The sequence below is a fragment of the Ictalurus furcatus genome, chromosome 13, assembly GCF_023375685.1.
Source record: "Ictalurus furcatus strain D&B chromosome 13, Billie_1.0, whole genome shotgun sequence".
Classification (NCBI taxonomy): Eukaryota; Metazoa; Chordata; class Actinopteri; order Siluriformes; family Ictaluridae; genus Ictalurus; species Ictalurus furcatus.
In genome coordinates this window covers 7744640-7768838 of record NC_071267.1, presented here as the reverse complement: position 1 = coordinate 7768838, position 24199 = coordinate 7744640, and the positions used below count along the sequence as shown (strand labels likewise).

General features: G+C 40.3%; 1 protein-coding gene across 2 annotated transcripts in view; it reads right to left on the bottom strand.

Moving 5' to 3' along the window:
- The window catches only part of prkg1b (protein kinase cGMP-dependent 1b), a 256193-nt gene that overhangs the window by 9669 nt on the left and 222325 nt on the right, over positions 1 to 24199 (bottom strand). The gene's annotated exons all lie outside the window — the stretch shown is intronic.

Here is a 24199-nt window from a genome sequence, read left to right as displayed (position 1 = left end):
ATACTTTCTTCCTGTGTCATTCCACTTTATGACACTTAACTTTATTTAAGCACTTTAATGTTATGAATTCTGTATATTTGCGGATTTCTTTTTTTTGATCATAGAATTTTTATTGAAAATTTACATTTTACATAACACCCCACCCAACAACCCCAACAAACAACCACAGCCAAAACCAAAAGAAAGGGGGAAACAAAAAAACAATAAACAAACAACCAAAGAAAAAAACCCACAAAAAAAACAAACAAACAAACAAAAACAACAACAAAAAAACTAACAAACATAAAAACCCAAAACAACAACAACAAAAAAAGGGGTAAGATGATCAGGAATTACAGTCCACCTCTCCTCAATCCACCACCAGGGTGCGTACATCCTTGAAGTAGGTAATAAATTGTGCCCATTTTCCCAAAAATGAGTCACCCCTGCCTCTGATGTTGTACTTGATTTTTTCAAGTTTTAAAAAGAAGATTAAATCCTTAAGCCAGACTGATATAGAGGGGAGTTGTGGAGAGGTCCAAGACAACAGTATTCTGCGCCGAGCAACTAACGATGCAAAGGCCACAACACTAGCTTGTTTATGGTTCAGAGGTTGACACTGAGATGGAACACCAAAGATGGCAATTAAAGGACAGACATCTAATTTGATTTTAAGAACGTCGGACATAGTTTTGAAGAAAGAGTTCCAAAAGTTCTGCAATTTGGGACAAAGTGCAAACATATGACTGAGGTTAGAGGGTGAAAGTTTGCATTTTTCACACATGTCAGGAACATTGGGATATATTTTAGACAGTTTACTCCTAGAGAGGTGAGCGCTATGGACCACTTTAAATTGTATGAAACTAAGTCTAGCACAGGACGTGGTGGTACGTATATTATCTAACGCTCTGCCCCAGTAATCATCCTCAAGCTCCAGGCCCAATTCCTCTTCCCAAGCACTAATGGTTTTGATATTGTAAGAATCGTCCTGTGACCAGATTGTTGCATATATCCGTGAAATAATGCCACCCTTATTAGGATTCAGCTTGAACACCTCTTCCCATGCAGACTTTGTAGGTAAGGAGGGAAAACCAGCGAATAGGGAGGAGACACAATGCCTAACTTGAAAGAAACGGAATAGGTGAGACGGAGGCAGGCTGAATGACGAGGATAATTCAGAAAAGTTTGCAAACACATTATTAATGAAAAAATCCTCAAAGCGTTTCAGACCCTTCTTTTCCCACAAAGAGAACGTGGAATCCATAAAGGAGGGGGGGAAAGATGTGGCTATTACATATAGGTGCCATGGTTGAGGCCGAGATGGATTTAAAATGACGGCGAAACTGATAGAAAATTTTTAGAGAGGTACATACTATTGGATTGTCCGGTATTGTGAAAGGGCTATAGGAAGGGAGGAGAACACAATAGCAGGGAGGAAGGTTGAAGTACAAGACTTCACTTCTAAGTGGCACCATGGAAGAGAGGGGGCCTGCACCCAGAGCACTAGTTTCTGAATATTAGCCGCCCAATAATAATACATGAAATTGGGCAAGGAGAGGCCACCACTTAGTCGACTCCTCTGAAGTGAAAATTTGGAAACCCTTGGAGTTTTCCCTGCCCACACAAAAAAGGAGATATTTGCGGATTTCTTGAGTTAATACTGATGTCTGGTGAAAATTTCATGTGAATAACCTCATTGGAAATATATTTAATGAAAAAATGTTGACGCGTTCAATACTTATATCCCCCACTGTATTAGGATAATACAGCACATGCCTAGTAAGCATTTTGTCAACTAATTCTAAGTTTGTACTTAGGCTTGCCTTCGAATAAAATGCTCAAGGTGCTAATAAAGAAGGGAAGCTATCAGGAGACTGAGAGTAATTTTTTGCACTTTGGTAAAAAGTGTTCCCTTAGATCTGGAATGGACTATATATGAAGTTCAGAGTGGTGACAAGGAGTGTGGTAAAGGATCGCTTGTGTAATTTAGAGGAGTGAAAACACTTCAGGGAACCCCAGTGTTATCTGACCTTGGAAGAACACAGCATCAGCAAAATGCTTCTGGGTTGGGTAACAAGTAGTAACATTTCAGTATAGTTACAATTTATTATTCCATATGGGATTACACAGGCAAATCCACTATATGATATAAGATGTGTGTACTGCATTTATTGATACAGTCTTTGGTAGGTGACAGGTAACTCCTTATGCAAATCATCGTTCCTCATGTGCCTCTTTACTAGTTTGTTTCGTGTCACCATACAGTCATGCCTAGGGTTAGTGAAAGTGTCAGCTTACATGGGGAATCTCTGAAGTCCATAAGAGGGTAGAGGAGCCACCGTCATATGTTCCAGTTTGTAAATGGATGACAGCTGTACAATGAGGGCTGTAACATGAGGGCTGTGAGCAGAGCTCTGATACTGATTTTCCACTGAGCTGGCAGACTGTATGTGTAGCAGGTTGGAGTAAACAAGTACAAGTACATCACACTGAGGTTAAGGTGTTTATTAACTGGGAAAGTTGGAAGAGCTTTACATAACTCATACCACTCAATAGCTGTTCACTTTATAACAGCATTCAGTTCCGTTGTAATACATTTATTAATATGAAATGCATTATATTTTTGAAGATGTTGACGAGGATGGTAGGTCACACACCATAGGCATACACCATAGGCATATAGGTCAAACACCACACCTAATCTGCTTGCTGGTTTAAGCAGAGCTGGCAGGTTTTTTTTTTTCAGAGGACAGCTTGAATCCTTGCATGACCTCTAGCCTTTCAGAGATTGAGAACTGAGAGCCACTGCACACTGCCTTCACATTCAATCGTACCAATCATACCATTCAATCTTCTTTATACTTCCATCTCTGAGAACACAGCTGTAAAAATAAGCCTTAAGTCCAAAATCCAGCATGGACAAGGCCAGTTTCCATGTAGTCCATGGTGCATTCTGGGAAATTAAGTTGCTGGTTAGCAGAGATATGAACCTCCTGAATATACTCCTCCATGGCTCGTTGCTCTGCCATTGTGAGAGGATACACCCTTCCCTGAGGTGGACTGGTGTTGTGGTAGTCCGCTGGCCCTTTCTTTGCTGAATACTTCCATTAGATCCTGATATTCGTGTGGAATCCTATGAGCGAATCGAGGGTGAGTTGCTCATCATGGCAGGCTAGCTCCATTAACACTTCCAGGTTGAGTCCGTTGCGAAACATGGCTTTCAGCATGGGTTCATTCCATTCACTCTTCGCAACGCTGGTTTGAAATTCCAAGGCATATTCTGCTATGCGGTGGAGGCCTTGAGAGATGGTCAGCAGCTCCTCTCGCAGTTCTGTGCCCTCTAGGGAATGATCAAAGATGCATCGAGACAATCCTGTGAACTGTTCATACGAGGAGATGGGCTAGCTGCCTCACACCCATACAGCTGTCGCCCAGGTGAGGGCTTTGTTAGTTAGCAGTTCCATGGAGTGGGCTATCTTATGTGCCTCCAGCATGCCAGCTTAGCTGGCAAAGAACAACAAGCATTGCAGGAGAAAACCCTTGCATCGCACCGGATCACCTGCGCTGGCGCTGGTATCAGAGGAAATGGGGTGCAAGTCTGCATGAATGAGTGCTCTGATAGAGACAAGTGACCTGTTCGACCAGATAGGCGAGCTGTTGGTATTGTTCTCTCAGGAGCCGTTCGTGGGTGCCGATGGCTTGTCGCCAGTACGGCGTACCTGCTGCTTCCATGTTACAGCGAAGTATTCTGTCACATAATGGAGGCGCAGACAGAAGCAAGTGCAGGTATGGCAGTTTAATAAAACAACAAGAAGTCCACAGAATAAGGCAGAAATCAATAATCATAAACAGGCAGAGGTCAGGCGATCAGGCAAACAGTACAAACAAGGCAGGATAAAGAGACGAGGTTGAAAACGTGAGGAAAGTCAAAAACCTGAATAAACAGACACGGTATAAGGCCTGGTATACACAGAGACACAAGGCAACTGAGTGTATAGTTCGCTACTAGAGGAGTGAATGAGAGTCTCTTAAAAGGAGTAGTGTGAGTGTGTGTGTAATTGAAATCAGGTGTATCTAATTAGAACTCTGGGGATAGTGAAAGTGTCTGTGTGTGTGTGTTTGGGAAGTGTAGTTGTTGTCGGCCATATTTGTAGTCCATGGTGCATTCTGGGAAATTAAGTTGCTGGTTTGCGGAGATATTATATTATGCAGGAACAGGTTTGGGTCCTTAAGTTCTAGTGAAAGGAAATTGTAAACCTATAGCATACAAAGACATTCTATACAATTGTATGCTTCCAACTGTGTGGTAACAGTTTAAGTAAGGCCATTATATGTATGCTATGGTCAGGTGTCCACAAAAGTTTGGCCATATAGTGTAAATAAATAGAAAATCAACTATATATAATGGAGACTACATACCAGAATAAATAATTTGATTTTAGATTGCTCAGACTTTTTATGTAACACGTATATTTTGTGCCATGGTTATTGTTTTGGTTGTTCGTTTACACAGCAATGGAGTTCCCTTTCAAAGGGAACGCAATGTTGTGCAAGCTCCAGGCTTTGGGAAACGCCCTTGTGCATGACCAGTATCTGAAGCTTGTGTAACATCATGCATATTTGTAGGTCTGCCATGATCAGGTAATGTGGCAATTAAGCGTTATCACGTGATATAAAAACGGCACGTGTACCGCACCGTCAGCCTTATTATCTTCAGCGAGACTGCATGTCAGTTATTTGTGTAATGCTCGCAAAAGACTCTTCATTTCCTCTCTATTTTTTCAAATAAAAGAAAGAAAAATCTCTTTACTTTTCTGTCCCTTTAAAAAAAAAAAGAGAGAAAAGTATGAGTGAGAGAGAATTCAGGAAGTGTGTTACTCCTTGCTCCCGTTTCAACACGGGGGGATGGACACACTTTCTGTGTGAAGTGTCTATGGGTGGAGCATGCCAGGGCAGCCCTCGAGAGGTCTGACTGTGCGCATTGTGAACGCCTTACACTTAGGCCGCTCCACTTGTTGCTTTCTCTCTTCTCGGCCGAGAGGGGTTGGGTTTCAGAGCCTCGCGGATCTGGGCCGGCTGCTGCCAAGGCAGCCAGCTGGCTCAGGTCCTGGGGATGTCGTATGGAGCTGGAAGAGGAGCCGGAGAAGAGCGCAGCTTTATCTCTTGCTCGGTCTTCCGGGTCTGGCTCTCTGCCGGATTTTGGAGCTCGCATCGAAACTCCGCCTGCCACTATGGAAAGCCTAAAAAAAATCCTCTCTGACACCAAGGAGTCACAAGGGTATGCCAAAAATGGAGAGCAGCTCTGGGCTCAATGGGGCTGGACACCATGTTGCACACGTGGCTGAGGTCACATCTGTATGCTTTTCCCCCAATTGCTCTGCTCCCACAAGTTCTAATGAGAGTTCACCAAGATCGTCTATGTCTGCTGCTAGTAGCACCTTATTGGCCAGCTTGAATATGGATCTACTGTCTCAGGCCGGAGGGCTGATTTATCACCCTCGGCCAGAACTATGGAAACTGTGGGTCTGGTCCCTGAGGGGCACCGGCTCATAGATTCTGGTCTCACAACTGAGGTTGTAGAGGCCATGTTGAATGCTAGAGCACCATCCACGAGGAAATTGTATGCAATCAAGTGGTGACTTTTTGTCTCATGGTGTGAGGAACATCAGCTAGATCCAGTAAACTGCACAACAGCTACAGTCCTGGAGTTCTTACAAGGACGTTTCTCAGCAGGGTTGGCTCCTTCTACAATCAGGGTCTACATATACACCATTTCAGCCAGCCACGCTCCTATCGATGGAACCTCTATGGGGCAACATCTTCTAATGTTTATTAAGAAGGTTTATGCATGCTGTCAGGCAGCTGAGGCTGATCTGCAGACCTTGCATAGCTTCCTGGGACCTTTCTGTGGTTCTGGAAAGTCTGCTAGGTGCCCCATTTGAGCCCTTATAGTCAGCCTCAGAGACACTTCTGACTCTAAAGGTAGCTCTTCTGCTGGCCCTGGCATCTCTCAAGTGAGTAGGAGATCTACAAGCTCTCTCTGTTGCCCGTTCCTGCCTTGACTTTGCCCCTGGATTAGACCAGGCCTTCCTATATGCTAGGCCGGATTATATTTCTAAAGGGCCTACATCTACTTCCCAGCTAGTAGTGTTGCAGGCTTTCTGCCCTCTTCCATTCCTCACACCCGAACAAGAGAAATTGCACCTACTGTGTCCAGTAAGGGCTCTCTATACTTATGTCCACCAGGGGCGTAAGTTGGAGCAGCTGCTGCTCTGCTTTGACAGTGACAGTAGGGGTGATGCTGTGTCGAAGAAGCGGATCTCTAATTGGATAGTGGAAGCAATCTGTATCGTTTACGAGGTGCACGGTCTCGCTAAGCTTCTGGGAATAAGGGCTCATTCCACTAGGGGGGGTCGCCTCCTCGAAGGCTTTGTCCAAAGGTGTCCCCTTACAGGATGTGTGTGCTGCGGCGGGATGGTCGACACCACACATATTCATTCGATATTACAACCTGGATATACGTTCCACCCTGGGCTCAAGTGTCTTGCAGTGACCCTCAGGCTCGGCCCTTTTGAACTGGCAATGCCCTCAGTATGACGGAGTGGGTATTCTTGTTCCCACAGCGTGGACCTCACGCAATGTTGAGTTCCCTTTGAAAGGGAATGTCTGGGTTACATATATTATCTCGGTCCCTGAGAATGGAACGAGACGTTGCATAGCTTTGTCATACTGGGGCATGCCTGTGAATTGCGTCTTCGCTTCACATAATAGAGGCTGAAGGCGCAGATCACAGGTACCATGTTTATATCACATGACATGCTTAATTGCCACGTCACCTGATCACGGCAGGCCTATAAATAGGCATGATGTTACACAAGTTTCAGATATCAGTCATGCGCGAGGGGGCTTCCCACAGCGTGGAGCTCATGCAATGTCTCATTCCCTTTTCAGGGAACAAGGTTACATATGTAACCCAGATGTTTTGAGGCCTGAAAACGCAAACTTTTGAAAACAGGTTTCAAAGTGCAAGTTATAGTCTCTGTGAAAACATACAAAAACAAGAATTTGTGAAAACAATGATGTTATGCGGACGCGTATTACGTGTTCAATCTATAGGTATGCCTGTGACTACTTCAAAACAATGGGCGAGACATTCAAAACTACAATGGCAGACTACAGGACTGTGTCCTGTACAAATACAAATAACCCACTTATCTAACTGTCTTTCAAGAGTGTTTCCGTAATACTAATAAGGATTTCAAGAACTATTGCTATGCAAATATGTACTTGCATTAGCTACATGTATAGGCAACATATGCATTCAGAGAACATAAAATATTGAATAGACATTTCTTTAAAAGCATCCACTAGACATGAGCTCATGTCCTTGAAGACTAAGAGCAAATAGCCAGCCAACCACAAATCAAATAGTTGGTCACATGGTTAGTAAGGTCCACTTGCTTGTGTCCTCTGTTGCTGTATATAGAATGTGTTTCTGACAGGCCATTCTCTAAAGAACCCACATAGCAACAAGAGGGCTTGCCTCATCTATGTCTGTCTCTTCCAAACATCTTACTTACAACTTGACTACATGAAGATATGCTCCAGATATGAAGCATCATATGTAAAATGCTAAATGTTTTTAGTGAACACGGAGCTCTGGTTCAGGAGATCAGCAAGATGTGCTTAAACAGAGCTTAAACATCATATGCAGGACATGGGAGTCAATGTGGGATTTAACGCACAGACAGTGGAGGTTAAATAAGTGTAATTAATATAGTCTGACTTTTAATTTTAACATCAAGGGGCATTGGCTGGACTGTTAACCATCCAGAGCTGAGCCCAGATTCTTCTAAATCAAAGAGATTTTTAAAAACATACTTCAAAATAGACTGTTTCCATGCATTTTTTCTTGCATATGAGGGCTACTGTAATTGCTTAAAAATATGTTAAACTGGATTTATCATAAAACTTGCCTGGAGTGTTCTGTTTGTAAGCCATTTATCTAGACTTGGTTTAATATAAACATATATAGCTCGCTGTGTTTCAAAATAATTAACTTTAATTTGTCCTGCTGAAAGTAGTTATCAATGTTTTCACTGGAACATACTTGCAAAGGGCTAGGAGGCAAATAAATACTCTAAGAAATGTATGTTCTGTAACAGTACAGACGAATTGCAAGTCAGTCAGAATGAATTACAGATTCGTATACTTTAGTACAGAGTTTTAAGAAAACCATCTACACTTCTATTTAATTACAATGGAAAGAACATACATCGAGTCTTAGCTAGCTTGAAAGGTTAACACTGGCCATGTTTAACTAACTATTAACCAGGTATTTGTTGCTGTAAATTAAGAACTAAGAACAAGAGTTCACGAGTGTCCACGTACATACTCTCCAAATAAGACAAAAGCAAATCCAGTGGTGAGTGAATATGTATGTTATATCATAGTCATCATTTTGTTATGTCTGATTGTTTGTGTGTATATCCAAGAGTAATGTAAAACTAAGATTTAATTTTCAGTCCAATTTCCATTTAAAGTTGTTTACTTATTGTTAGCAGAGGCGGATCTATGGGGCAGGAAAGTCAAGCAATTTCCTGGGATCCCACATACTGAGAGAGCCCCCAAGGGCTCATCATTTAAATAATCAGAAATGTTCATCTTAAAATAATGCGTAGCAACTCCCTTTGCAGGGCGCTATCTCGTTTGAGGCTCGGTTATGCTCCTGCGCCACCCTGGTACTGTTTTGAGACCTTGTTCAACAACTGTATGGTAGCCACATTCTTTAATAATTTTTCTGTGTTCTTATGAATGTTTTCAATAAAAAAATTAAGTCTTTGAAACATGCTTCTACTGATTCGCCTCTCATTGTTAGAAATGGCACCAATCTGATATCCAGGTTCAGTACTGAGCTGATACAGGCAAAAATAGTGGATTAGCTATAATGAAAAAAAAAAAAAAAAACCTGAACTAATTTGAACTGATCCTGTAATAAATAAAATATATATATATTTGGAAAAGGTTTTTTGTTTTTTTTGATATTATAAATATTTACATATAAAGAGACTTGACTGTATTTTTTATATTTATACTTTATATTTGCAGTGTAGGTTATTTGTTTGTGAAAGCTATGGTTTTTAGTTACGCATTTATTCATGTATTTTTTAAGTGCTTTAGTTTTTTTTTTTTTTTTTAAATCACTTAAAAGCTTAGTAGTTATGAAAAAATACTGGATGGGTAAAAATATTGGCTGATACTCAAAGTTTCTGTATCAGTATCACAAAAGAAAAAGTTGTGTCATGCTATGTCTACTTATTATCTTTGTTATTCACTGAAGACCTGTGGTATATTAGTTCACTGCATCCAGTAGGTGGCAGTAGATACATGCTGGACATGCTGTACACTCCTAGATTACTGAAGCCCCCAGAGCTACTACACTACAACCACTGGCAAAAATTATGGAATCACCACAGGATGTTCACCCGATTTTTTGCTTCATAGCAAATAAATAAAGCACAGATATGACATTAAATTATTTTTGTTTAATAGCTGAACATTCTGGCTTTGTGAAACATACTTCAAACAAATTAAATTAAATTATTTTAATTAATGGCAATGGAAAAAAAAATATGGAAACACTCAATTATGAGGAAGAAAATTATGGAATCACCTTGTAATTTTCATGTCTAAAAATGCTAATCTTTTTGCAGTTAAAAGAGAGTGCTTACAGACCTTAACCTTGGATTTTTTTAAAAGGAAAAATGGCCTTAACAAGAGAGTTGTCAATTGAACAATGGAACAACAATGGAACAACAATTGAAAGGATTATAAAACTCCTTCAAGAAGGACATCTGACACAAAGTGTGGCAAAAGATGTTGGTTGTTCCCAGTTAGCTGTGTCTAAAATTTGGTGCAAGTATGAACAAACTGGGAAGGTTATAAAAGGAAAACATATGGGTATACCAAGGAAGACAAGGTTACAGAGGCTAAAGAGATGCAATCATGGTGTGTGGATGATTGGATGAAACTGATATTCAGTAATAAATCACAAATGCTGGAACTTTTCTCTGGTGCCGTTCTAATGAAACATATAAAGATGACTGCCAGAAGAAAACAATCAAATTTCCCCACTCATTGATGACATGGGGTTGCATATCAGGTAAAGGACCGGGGAGACCTCAACAGTGAATACACAGGTATACATTGAAATTTTGGACACTTTTCTCATTCCATCGATAGAAAATAAATTTGGTGATGATGAAGTCATTTTTTAAGGATGATAATGCATCTTGCCACAGAGCAAATAGTGTTAATGCAAATCAACTCAACAACATGGCCAGCAAACACTCTGAATCTGACTGAAAATTTCTGGTGGAAATTTTAAAAAATGACAAGGCTCCATGCTGCAAAGCAAATTTTTTAACCACTAGGAAAGCTGGAACCAGCTTTTGGAGAATATTATTTTTCAATAGTGAAATCCATGGCCGTCATAAAAGCCAGAGGAAGAGCAACAAAGTACTAATTGTGATTTAATTTTGTTTATGATTCCATATTTTTTTCCTTAACATTGAGTGTGGAGTGATTCCATAATTTTTTCCTCTACCTGATCTGGAAAAAAATATGCCATTAATTAAAATAATTTCATTTAATTAGCTTGAGGTATGTTTCACAAAGCCAGAACGTTCAGCTATTAAACAAAAATTGTGTTGTGTCATATCTGTGATTTGTTTATTTACTGGGTGTGGTGATCCCATAATTTTTGCCAGGGGTTGTATAATAGCGTTTTATTAAAAAGTTGGCCTTTACATTAGACTGTTTAACTGAACTGTCACAGGACTGCTGCAGGGAATGTTTATATACAGATACCACTGTTTATTAGTTCTGCTTTGGAATGTCAATTGTGTACATAGCAAACCAAAATAGAACTTATATGTATTGTATATAGACTCATTCATTCAGCTGCTTAGGCTCTTTCTAGTCATGGCTTAAGATAAATCAGCAACATTGTGCATTAAAGTTCTCTTAAGTAATATTATTTTTTAGCATTAGCTAACATTAACAAACATCAACTTATGCATTATTAAACCATGAGTATTTTTTAACAAAGTAAGTAGCATTAATTAATTGATGTTTGTTTAAATGTTAATGAAATGCACATGAACTGGCTGTTTTGGTATCTGGCACCAAGACATTAGCAGCAGATCTTTTAAGTCCTGTAAGTTGCGAAGTGGGGCCTCCATGGATCAGACTTGTTTGTCCAGCACATCCCACAAATGCTCAATTGATTTGCGATCTGGGGAATTTGGAGGCCAAGTCAACACTGAACTCTCTGTTATGTTCGTCAAACCATTCCTGAACAATTTTTGCATTGTGGCAGGGTGCATTATCCTGTTGAAAGAGAATTAGGGAATACCGTTGCCATGAATGGGTGTACTTGGCCTCCAACAATATTTAGGTAGGTGTTATGTGGCAAAGTAAAATCCACATGAATGCCTGGACCCACGATTTACCAGTAGAATATTGCCTCAGTCGGCTTGCCGTCTTCCCATAGTGCATCCTGGTACCATCTCTTCCCCAGGTAAGCGACGCACACACACCCAGCCATCCACGTGATGTAAAAGAAAACATGATTCATCAGACCAGGCCACCATCTTTCATTGCTCCATGGTCCAGTTCCGATGCACATGTGCCAATTGTATGTGCTTTCTGTGGTGAACAGGGGACAGCATGGGCACTCTGACCAGTATGCAGCAAGCTGCAATGCACGGTGTGTTCTGACACTTTTCTATCATAACCACATAACTTTTTCAGCAATGTGTGCTATATTAGCTCTTCTGTGGGATCGGACCAGAAGGGCTAGCCTTTGCTCCCCAGGCGCATCAGTGAGCCTTGAGTCCCATGACCCTATTGCCTGTTCCCAGTTGTCCTTTCTTGGACCACTTTTGTTAGGTATTAACCACTACATACCAGGACATTTTGGACATGCTCTGACCCAGTCATCTAGCCATCACAATTTAGCCCTTGTCAAAGTGGCTCAGATCCTTACTCATAACAATGAACCTTAATAACTTTGTTACTGTTAATTATGGTGTATTAATGCTGTTCATGGTTTGTATAGTGCCCTCCACTAATATATGCACCCTTGGTAAATATGAGCAAAGAAGGCTGTGAAAAATTGTCTTTATTGTTTAACCTTTTGATCTTTTGGTTCAAAAAATTAACAAAAGTACTCTGCTCTGATGGATATCAAACAAAACAGGTTTATCCCAAAAAATATATTTGTTAATTATCGTTGTGCAACAATTTTTGGCACTGTTTTAAGCAATACTTTGTGCTACCGCCCTTTGCCAAGATAACAGCTCTGAATCTTCTGCTATAATGCCTGATGAGGTTGGAGAGACCATTCCTCTTTACAGAATCTCTCCACATCCTTCAAATTTTGAGGTCCATGCTGATGGATTCTCCTCTTCAGTTCACCCAACAGGCTTTCTATAGGTTTTATCATGGCAGGACCTTGATTCTGTGGTCAGCAAACCATTTTAGTGTTGATTTTGATATATGTTTTGGATCATTGTCCTGCTGGAAGATGCTCCAAAACTATATCTGGTGTTTATTGCCAAAAAGCTCTATTTTGGTTTCATCTGACCATAGAACCTGATCCCATTTGAAGTTCCAGTAGTGTCTGGCAAATTGAAGACGCTTGATTTTGTTTTTGGATGAGAGTAGAGGTTTTTTTTCTTGAAACCCTTCCAAACAACGTGTGGTGATGTAGATGACTTTGAATCATAAATTTAGAGACTTTCTGACCATTCGCCAGCTGTGATTCTTGGAGATTTTTTGGTCACTCGAACCATCCTCTTCACAGTGAGACAATATTGACACACATCCAATTCCAGGTTGATTCATAACATTTTCAGTTGACTGGAACTTCTCAGTTATTGCCCTGATGGTGGACATGGGCATTTTGAATGCTTTTGCTATTTTCTTATAAAACACTTCCCATTTTGTGAAGCTCAACAACATTTTACCGCACTTCACAGCTATATTCCTTGGTCTTACCCATTGTTACGAATGACTAAGGGAATCTGGCCTATGTGTTACCTCATATTTATACCCCTGTGAAACAGGAAGTCATGGTTGAACAATTTCCAAAACAGGAATCGAGAAATGTCAAAACTAGGATCAAAACTAGGACACAAAACACGAGGAACAACAGCTTGAACAATGGCTTGGAAACTCATGTAATACTTCGCAAAGACTAAGTGTTTGAACAGACACTTTTATGTGTGGTGTGATTGTGTGTGAGATTGGATGCAGGTGTACATGATTAGAATGAAGGTGAATGTTCTGGGAATTGCGGTCCATGGCGACCCTGTTTGTAGGCCGCAGTGCATGATGGGAAATGTAGTCACTGGTTTGCTGTGATCCATCCATCTATCTTCTATACCGCTTATCCTTTTCAGGCTCACGGGGAACCTGGAGCCTATCCCAGGGAGCATCTGGCACAAGGCGGGGTACACCCTGGACAGGGTGCCAATCCATCGCAGGGCACAATCACATACACACTCACACACCATTCATACATTACGTATACTTTAGACATGCCAATCAACCTACAATGGATGTCTTTGGACTGGGGGAGGAAACCGGAGTACCCGGAGGAAACCCCTGACCCTGGAGTTGTGAGGCAAACGTGCGAAACACTAAGCCACCATGCGCCCGGTTTGTTGTGATATGACATAAATTTAACTGCCGCTAAGAACTCCACTGTGTAACTGTAAAACATTACACACAAGTTTTGTCATTTAGTTCATTCTGGGGTAACTGGTGTATAAAGACATTACAGATTCAAGAATGCATTAATTCCTCATTTTCTTAGTATGAACATTATATATAAAGTGCCTCCAATGACAGCTCTGCTGTGTAATATAGATAAGGTCAGAGATTTCATTGTGTGATCTGAGTTGTGCCTCAGATTTTTTTGTAAATGTGGACCAGCCGTGTGAATCCACACATAATGTTTTTTTATAACAATCACATAGTCAACTTTGTTGTTGTTCTTGTTTTGCATCCTACATATTTCAGGTGCTGCAGGAACTCCATGGCAGCTGACACCCCCTGCCAGGTGTCTCCCCTGTTTACATGTGTCCAGGACAGATCTGGAAACTGATCTGGGTCTCTGCTATAATCTGGCAGATTGACCAAGCCAAGAAGCTAGCTGGGGGTAACATGAGGTCAACACTGGGCTTTACATAATGTATTGAATGTGGAATTACAAACCACATAAAATCACACTGACAGGAGGGTTTTTTGGTGTGAAATGATGCACTCTAACGAAATCTAGTGGTAGTCACTGAAAAACATCAAACCTACAACAATGACAAGACAGTGGCAAAGAAAATCAGCTTTTCAAAACGGAAAATGTAGTGATACACATCATGCAAACAGCCTTGTATCCTACTAACTAATAAACCTAATGAAAGTTCATCAGCAGTGCTCCTGAAGGCTGTTTAGACACTTGTAGGCATGAGTATTGTTGCAGCAGTGTGTTCATTAACACAAGCTTATTGCTCTCTACATGCATCACGCAAGCCCTCTCTATAACACAGAGCTAGTTAATGAGACAAGAGGAGCTGAATAGACACACAAACACTTACCCGGCTCTGATGATTGAATGAACACTATGGCAACATGACTCATTTGGAGAGTAAAAGGAGAAATTAAATTATCACCAGCTATGATTACACATGTTTGGGATGAGTTTAAGCATAGGCTATGTTACATTACATGCTTCTTTACACAATTCAGATTTATTGCACAGAGCAAATGTCTTGAGGGTTGACTTTTGTAACCACAAGTAAGCCATATCTGTTTTTAATTTGAATGCACCTGTACCTTGAAATGTCCCCTAGTTCACCTGGCTGTCCCCTACATGCGCTCTTCGATTTCTTGGGCAACTGTTTTAAACACAGGTTGGTTTCACTAGATTTCATTGAGTTTTGCTTGGATCAATTTCCCAAATTTCAAGTAAATCACCATTTTTTCCATCCTCACCACTGATGTACTTTGTTACTGTTTTGCTGTGCAATGAACACAATGACAATGAAATGCACATGAGTGTTAGGAAAAAGAATCTGACGATTCACATTTATGTTGCATGGCCACATATCAGTTATGTGTAGTAAGGGCACAAACTAAAATATAGATGGTTACTGATGGAGAGATCTCCTGAGATGGAGACGACAATCTGGCATGACTAATTATAACCACAAAGGGGAGCATTTGTACCAATAATTTCCTGGATCAAATATATACTTTGAATAGGAAATTCAAAACCATTTACTCAAACCATGGTTGCAATTAGTCTGTAAACAAAGTCACATGGTTTTAAACAACAAAAACAAAAATAAATCTCTGGGAGAGCTCTGACCCAGATTTAAGGGTTAAACTCCAGTGGCCCTGTGGTCCCAGTGCATCTTAAAAGCTGTTGGGATTTTGGGATAATATTGTGACACACTCATAAAATAATAAAAAACTGGGAAACTGCCTGCACACTGTTTAAGTGATCAAAAAATAAAGTGTTGATGATCTGCATTGAAGATGCAGTAGGGGTGTTTCCAAATACAAATATATCATTCAGAATAAACAGATAATATGTTCTAAATAGATACAAATACATATATGAAAAGGAGGCACATTGTTTTTTTTAAAAAAAATTATTTATTTTAGACAGCTTGTCAGAAAGGATAAGCATCTGGCTCAGACTAGAGTTTCCCTGTGATCCCACAGGAAGCAACAAAAAAGCCACACAAGTGGGATGTTTTTATTTTCATGCAGGCACAAGCTAGCAGGCAGCTATGAAGCTTGCAGGACAAACAGAACACGTTCATCATATCAGTGTACAGCATTCATTCATACTTAATAATGGCCTGGTCACTTTGATTTAAATTAGGCTACTAGTCTGTTTCTATTTTGGGAAATAGAACCAACAAATTTGTTTTTGTTAGAAGGCAGGTACAAACAAAAACAATAACTGCCAGAATTTCCACTGTTTCCCCACAGTGTTTAAAATTTAATATTGATACAGTATATTTGGAGCACTAAATAGATTCAGATAGTGCCATTAGAATGGATATAAAAAGTCTACACACCCCTGTCAAAATGGCAGGGGTGAACGAAACCAAGATAAATAATTTCAGAACCTTTTCTACCTTTATTGTGAAATGTTTATTTATTGTGAACATATTAAAAACAATAAGAATAATTTTAGGGGAAAAAAAAGAAAAAGAAAAAATATACAATAACCTGGTTGCACAAGTGTGCACACCCCTAAATTAATACTTCTCAAAACACATTTAGATTTCATCACAGCATTCAATCTTTTGGGGTAAGAGTCAATCAGTTTGGCACATGTTGACTTTTTGCCTTTCTTTCTTGAAAAAGCATTCTAACTCTGTTAGGTCTGGACTCTGGCTGGGCCAGATCTGAAGGTTTGCTTTGGGTCATTGTCATGTTGTAAGGTGAAATTCCTCTTCATCTTTACCCTTGTGTGTCCTTATGGACATTTTTGTCTTTTTCATTTTTTCATGTCTTTTTCATAAATTTTGCGAAAGGTGTGTATTTTTATTATAATTTTAATATTTCACCCTCATTTGCTTTCATAAATCTATTTAAAACTAGATACACAAAATAGTTACTCTCAGGACCTTAAAGACAAAAATGTCTCCAGTGAAACCGATTCAAACGGCAATATTTAATCCCTGTGACGTTTAAGCATAAAATCATGCATTCTGTGTTAATAGGCTTTTATTTTGTTGACAAGGTTTCAAAACATCCATCCATCTTCTACCGCTTACTCCTTCTTCAGGGTCGCAGGGAAACCTGGAGCCTATCCCAGGGAACATCGGGCACAGGGCGGGGTACACCCTGGACAGGGTGCCAGTCCATCGCAGGGCACAATCACATACACACTCACACACCCATTCATACACTACGGACACTGTAGACGCGCCAATCAACCTACCATGCATGTCTTTGGACTGGGGGAGGAAACCGGAGTACCAGGAGAAAACCCCCGCAGCACAGGGAGAACATGCAAACTCCGCACACACGTGGCCCCAGCGGGAATCGAACCCCGGACCCTGGAGGTGTGAGGCGAACATGCTAACCACTAAGCCAGGTTTCAAAACATTGCTTTAAAAATATATATACATAAAATTCTGAAATGTGTACTATTTTCTCAGGTTTAGCCTATGGGGAAAATCAAGGTGCATCTCAAAAAAATAGAATAACGTGGAAAAGTATCCCCCCCCCCCCTAATTTAATTTTAAAAAGGTGGAATTTTCATATATTCTAGATTCATTACACATAAAGTGAAATATTTCAAGCCTTTTTTTCTTTTAATCTTGAGGATTATGGCTTACAGCTCATGGAAATCAAAAACCCAGTGTCTCAAAATATTAGAATAAAGAATTTATAATACAGAAATGTCGACCTGAGAAGAGCTCTAATAAGCTAATTAACTCAAAACACCTGCAAAGGTTTCCTGAGCTTTTAATCTCTCAGTCCGGTTTAGTACACACAACCACAATCATGGGGACTGATTTGGGGTGCCATGTCATCTGCTGGTGTTGGATAACTGTGTTTTCTCGAGTCGAGAGTCAATGCAGCCGTCTACAAGGAGATTTTTGAGCACTTCATGCTTCTATCTACTGACAAGCTTTATGGAGATGTTGATTTCCTTTTCCAGCAGGACTTAGCACCTGCCCACAGTGCCAAAACTACTAGTAACTGGTTTGCTTACCATGGAATTACTGTGCTTGATTGGCCAGCCAACTAACCTAAATCATATAGAAAATCTATGAGAGACACCAGATCCAACAATACAGACCAGTTGAAGGTTGCTATCAAAGCAACCTGGGCTTCCATAAATAACACCTCAGCAGTGCCACAGTCTGATTGCCTCCATGCCATGCTGCATTGATGCAGTAATTCGTGCAAAAGGATTAAAGCCCCGACCAAGTATTGAGTGCAAATTTCAATATACTTTTCAGAAGGTTGACATTTCTGTATTATAAGAAGAATTCTTTCTTCTAATATTTTAAGATACTGGATTTTTGATTTGCATGAGCTGTAAGCCATAATCATCAAGATAAAAAAAAGGCTTGAAATATTTCATTTTATGTGCAATGAATATTCCATTTTTTTGTGATGTACCTGTACATACTTTTCCTTTCTTCTGATTCTGCTGTATTATAGAGCACTGCAGACCAACTGAATAAATGATGCAGCTATAATTGTGTGCGTGTGTTTGTATGTATATCAGAGTTGTGGTTTGTATGTGTGTACTGAAAAGTTTGTGAACAGTTTGAAAAAAAAAAAAAATTATATTGTACTGGAAATCACAAATCCCACCCCATGTATATGAGTCAATGAAGGTTACTGAGATATTAAGATTTTTGCATTGTCACGTATTGTGACATAACGGAGATAAGGTAGGATGTAAGCGCAGTGTGAACAGTTTTATTGAGAGACACACAGGCAGGTAAATCCAGAACTTGATCCAAAAACGTAATCCAGTAACATGCAAAGTTCAGACGATCGGCAAACAGGCATAAACGAGGCAAGGCAGGAATCAACGTCGTGGTCTCGGGATACAGGGTCAATATACCAAACATGAAACATAAACAGCAGCGAGGGACTGGTAGCGGAGAAACCAGCGTGAACTTAACAAACGAAACTAAACATGACATGAACTATGAACTAAGACTAAGACTAAGACTAAGAAACGAAACATGAAACTATGGACTGTGACTGTGGCTGTGGCTATCTATCGTAAGGACTCTAAGCTAATCGACTATCTAACTCATTCAATATTCCGCGTTGTGTGCTGGGAGGCGCGCCGTATATATGCGGAGATAATCAGCGTTGTAATGGCTGACAGCTGAGGGCAATTCAGACACACGTGAGACTACAACCAATGACCGAACGGGGAGGAGACATGACAGAAACATAAACAAATGCACGTGTCGAAATGTCACGATTGTCCACAAGGGAAAAGCAGGTGCTCGCGCACCTGCTCGTGCACACGCGCTCACATGCTCCACAGCGTGCTGCTTAAAGGGGAACTCGTGACATGCATTATGTAACGAAACCACCATTTAAAGGGTTAAAATTCTGAAAATGAATGAATGTTTTGTAGTTATGATCAGAACTGATGCTGGTAAAAAATCAAAGTCAGTGAAAGTGGAAAAAAATAATATATTATATTTCTATGACAGTTTTTTGACATGGAGATTTTGGTCCTTCATGGACCTGAGTGGTAAGTTTTTCTTTTTAAAGTCTGACACTGCATAAAAAATATGAATGCATCAAAATGAATGTTGTTCTTAATCTCTGACATATCAAAGACTGTAATAATCAAATAATAAAAAATCTGCTTAGCATTTAGCATAAGGAAACTAATGACTATTTTTCTTTTTTTCATAAAAAAAAAAACAAAACATCTGTGGCATTATGCAAACAAAACAGCATTTAAAGGGTTACAATTCTGAAAATTAACGAATGTTTGGTAATTATGATTAGAACTGATTATGGTAAAAAAAGTGTCAGTGAAAGTGGAAAAAAATATTAATATATAATATTTTTATGACAGTTTTTGGACACTGACATTTTTGTCCTCTATGGACCTATGTGTAACTTTTTTTTAATTGATGCACAAGGGCTAAGTGTTTTAGCAGAAGCCTTAAGGTTTTGCACCAAAATTGCTGGTATTTGGAGCTATTCATTATTCCCTACACCTTGATTAAATCCCCAGTTCCAGCTGAAGAAAAGCAGCCCCAAAGCATGATGCTGCCACCACCATGCTTCCCTGGGGTGATGATGTACTTTTGGTGATGTGCTATGTTTTTTTGTGCCAAACATATCTTTTGGTATTATGGCCAATGTTGGCCATTAATTTCAACGTTGGTCTCATCAGACTATAACACATTATTCCACATAGTTTTGGGAGTAATTATCCCAAAAACGTTTTAATTTATGCTTTGGTTTAAAATAGGCTTCCGTCTTGCCACCCTACCCCATAACTACCCCATAAAATAATTCGGAAGATTGTGGTCACATGTAGGGAGCAGCTAGTACTTGCAAGAAATTGCTGCAATTCTTTTAATGCTGCTGTAGGCCTCTTGACAGCCTATCTGAACATTTTTCTCCTGATTTTCTTATCACATGTTGATGATTGTATTTACAGTCTTCCATGGTATATCCAATGCCTTGGAAATTTTTTTGTAAACCTCTCCTGATTGATATTTTTCAATAATGAGAGCCCATAGCTGCTTTATAAGCTCTTTGCAGCCCATGGCTTTTCCAGTTGGAAAAGATATCAGAAAAATCAGTACCAAGAAGATATCAGAAAAATCCTATAGAAACAGCTGTACTTTATTTGGGTGTAATCAGTTGCTTTAATTGATGGCAGGTGTATACTAATTAGTATTTAACATGAGTTTAAATGTGATTGGCTGATTCTGACCACTCACACCTTCCCAATTATAAAAGGGTGTGCACGCTTACGCAAGCTGGGTATTAGAAGTTTTTTGTTTTTCTTTTTTCCTCTAAAACATTTCTTGGTGTTTGTCACTTGACTTTTATATGTTGCAATTTCATAACAAAGGTGAAAAAGGTTCTGACCTAATTTAACTTAGTTTCCTTATTTTATTTATTCATTTATATTTTTCATCCCCAAAACTTTAAATTTTAACAGGGATGTGTATACTTTTTATATCCACTGTATGTGATACCCTTAAGATGTATACTGGGCCCAGCCAATGTAGGGAAGTAGTGTCACAGCTCGGTCCGATCAGAACTCAAATTCCCAAGATGCAATACTCACTTCTCAGGCATGCATGCGCTCACCATCCCCGGAGTTCTGATCAGACACACCTGGCACCAATCACACACACACACACACACACACACACACACACACTAGTACTTAGGGAAGACATCCACCCAGAATCTACGCGAAGTATACGCTCAGTAGCTTAGTTCTCTGTGTTACCAAGCCGTTCTAGCTCGTTTGTTTCTCGTGATCCTCGACCCTTGTTTTCAGTCTCGACTACGCTTTCTGGATATCCCCGTGTGTATTGTTCGCCCGATCTCTTGACCCTTGCCTACTCTACGACTACGTTTCTTGAACTTCCCGATCCTACGCTCTTCACCCGCCTCACGCTCCTGCTTCCGTACCGTTTCGAGGTTTTTGTGACAAGTAGTAGCTCAGCGGAATTCTGATCGGAAGGTTGTGAGTTCAAATCCCATCACTGCCAAGCTGCCACTGTTGGGTCCTTGAGCAAGGCCCTTAACTCTCAATTGCCCAGTTGTATAAATCAGATAATTGTAAGTTGCTCTGGATAAGGGTGTCTGCCAAATGCTGTAATGTAATATAATGTAATAAACAAATGTAGTGTCCTAGCTAAATAAAAAGAAACAACATCATTTCAAACTGCAGAGGTATTTTGGAAAAAAAAACAAAAAACTTTTTGAGAACCATGCAGTTAAATTATTTGCACTTTCCTTAGAGTCTCTGAGATGACCAGAGACATTTATAGCCATGTGTAGGTCACAGATGCAACCAAACATACTAATCAGATGAGAGACGCAGACCAATTTATTCATGCTTGGTCTCAACCCAAATTATATGCCAGATGGCAAGACTCATTAAAGGAAAGTATTAATAGAAGGAGTGCAAGAGAAACAATATTTTTTTTGTTGTATGGGATTTGGTACAGTGTTTCTCATTAGGATTCACAGCAGATTTGGACATTTGTGGCTCCATTATGGTTGTGGCTCCTCTTAATAACTGACTGTGTTAATACCGCAATGCTGTTGAATTCTGGATTCTGATTGGTCAGAAAGCTCTGACAGTAGTACAGGTTTATATTAATGTGCTCGTTCTAATATGCTATCATCTCTAAAGTAACAGCTCATGTCAGGCTTGGGGAGTAACAGAATACATGTAATAGTGTTACGTAATCAGGATACAAAAAACTGGTAACTGTAATCCATTACAGTTACGTCAAAAACAAAGTAATCAGATTACAGGTACATTTCGTAAAAAATGGGAATACAATCAGGATTACAATTTTTTTTCATTTAAAACCAAAGAAACCAAAAATATTAATTTGTGAATTATATTTTACGTGAGATTACTTTTTAATTACATGTTCTGTGAGGAATAGTCTGTCACATCATTTGTTGTGTTGACTTGAGATGCTGTGTATGAAAGTTTCAGTGGGGGAAAAAATTCACCCAGAGCATCAAATTATGCACGGGGAAAGCAAGGATCAGCTATCCGACCTCAGAAAGACGTCAAAACAAAAAATATAAGACTTTTTCAAAAAACCCTCATCTCTGTCGAGCACCAATGCTTATGGCACCTGCAAAATAGGCTCCAGCTGTTCCAGCATGAGAGATAGAAAACAATGGAGACACAGAGGATCATCTTTCCATGTCAGTCAATGAACACCCAAGTAAACGTGCGGAAAGGCATTTTAAGTCTTCTTGGATTCAAGAGTTTGCATGGCTCAGGTATGATCATCGCACACAGAAAATGTTTTGTGACTTGTGTTCCAAAGCGGGCAGAGAAATAGCGGGGAAAATGGATTTCATTACAGAAACGAATCATTTCAAGAAAGAGACTGTTAGAAAACAGGGCGCTAGTCAAAAGCATAAAAAAGCTTGTGACTATGTAATCGCAGCGTGCTCCACAAAAAAGTCTGGGTTACGCATGTAACCCTGTTCCCTGAGAAGGAACGAGAAGTTGCGTGAGCTTCATGCTGTGGGAAGCGCCCTTGCACGTGACCGGTATCTGAAGCTTGTGTAACATCATGCCTATTTATAGGCCTGCCATGATCAGGTGATGTGGCAATCAAGTGCATCACGTGATATAAAAATGGCACCTGTGGACTGTGCCGTCAGCCTCTATTATCTGAAGCAAAGATGCAATTCACAGGCATGCCCCAGTATGACAAAGCTACGCAATGTCTCGTTCCCTTCTCAGAGAACACAGTTACATGCGTAAGCCAGATGTTCCCTTTCAAAAAGAACTCAATGTTCCGTGAGCTTCACGCTGTGGGAATGAGAATACCCACTCCATCATACTAAAGGCATGGCTAGTTCAAAAGATCCGAGCCCGAGCATCACTGCAAGACACTTGAGCCCAGGGTGGAATGTATATCCAGGCGTAAATATCGAATGAATGTGTGCGTGGCACACACATCCTGTAAGGACAAAACTTTTGATGAGGCAACCCCCCAATGGAATGAGCCCATATGCCCAGAGGTGTAGCAAGACCGTGCGCCTCATAAGCGATAGAGATTGCTTCCATTATCCAATTAGATATCCGCTGCTTCGACACAGCATCACCTCTACTGTCGTTGCCAAAGCAGATCAGCAGCTGCTCTGACTTACGCTACTGGCTGAAGCAGTGGATGTAAGTACAGAGAGCCCTTACTGGAGACAGTAGATGCAATTTCTCTTGTTCCAGTGTGAGGAACGGAGGAGGGCAGGAAGCCTGCAACACTACTGGCTGGGCAGCTGACGTAGGCACTTTAAGAATATAATCCAGCCTAGGATATAGGAATGCCTTGACTAATCCTGGGCCAAAGTCAAGGCAGAAAAGGGCAACAGAGAGAGCTTGTAGATCTCCTACTCGCTTGAGAGATGCCAGGGCCAGCACAAGAGCTACCTTTAGAGTCAGAAGCTTCTCTGAGACTGACTCTAAGGGCTCAAATGAGGTACATGACAGACCTTTCAGGACCACAGAAAGGTCCCAGGAATGCCTCAGTTGCCTGACACCACGCATAAATCTTGATGTTAGAGGATGTTGCCCCACAGAGGCTCCATCAATAGAGACGTGGCTGGCCAAAATAGCAGCCATGTAGGCCCTGATTGTAAAAGGAGCCAACACCGCTGAGAAACATCCTTGTAAGAACTCCAGGACTGTAGTTTACTGGGTCTAGCTGATGTTCCTCACACCAAGAGACAGAAAGTTGCCACTTGAGTGCATACAATTTCCTCATTGAAGGCACGCTAGTGTTCAACATGATCCCTACAACCTCAGTTGCGAGACCAGAATCTATGAGCTGTTGCCCCTCAGTGGCCAGACCCACAGTTTCCATAGTTCTGGCCGAGGAAGATAAATCAGCCTTCTGGCTTGAGACAG